This window comes from Dysidea avara, chromosome 5, assembly GCF_963678975.1.
Source record: "Dysidea avara chromosome 5, odDysAvar1.4, whole genome shotgun sequence".
NCBI lineage: Eukaryota > Metazoa > Porifera > Demospongiae > Dictyoceratida > Dysideidae > Dysidea > Dysidea avara.
Genome location: NC_089276.1, coordinates 835,772 through 836,439, shown reverse-complemented (window position 1 = coordinate 836,439; position 668 = coordinate 835,772).

Here is a 668-nt window from a genome sequence, read left to right as displayed (position 1 = left end):
TTTGGCCTTCAGTCTTGCAACTGTGATCAGGCAGGCAGGCAGGCAGGCAGGCAGGCAGGCAGGCAGGCAGGCAGGCAGGCAGGCAGGCAGGCAGGCAGGCAGGCAGGCAGGCAGGCAGGCAGGCAGGCAGGCAGGCAGGCAGGCAGGCAGGCAGGCAGGCAGGCAGTGAGACTAAAATCCAAATTTTAGCAAAAAAAATTTTAAAGTTCTATATATGGCTTCCATTATGGTTTTCTTGTTTTAAATATTTCCTGGATCCCATGCAGTGAGAAGTTTAAACAGTAGAAAGAGTGCCACATCCGTGGCATTATATGTAGGAAAGATTTAACTCAAATTGAGGTTGGTAACAGATCTAAGTCTAAGAGGGCAGTCACATTGTAGTGTGCAAGTGTATGGGAGTTGCTGATTACTGACAATTAGTATAGGTAATCACACACATTTGAGTGCAATTTTGGCTGTTACGAGTACAATTATTCCATAATTGCACTAAAATGCGTGTGATTGCCTACTAATCACATAGTGACCACCCTTCATGGTTTGTAGTACACATCTATCCAGTTCTATGTGGCCATTAACTTCTACCAGGTGATTGCATCATTCTTCTTTATATTACATCATTTGTTGTTGCACTTTAAAGGCTTTGCATGTCAGCAATTCTGATTGGCTAC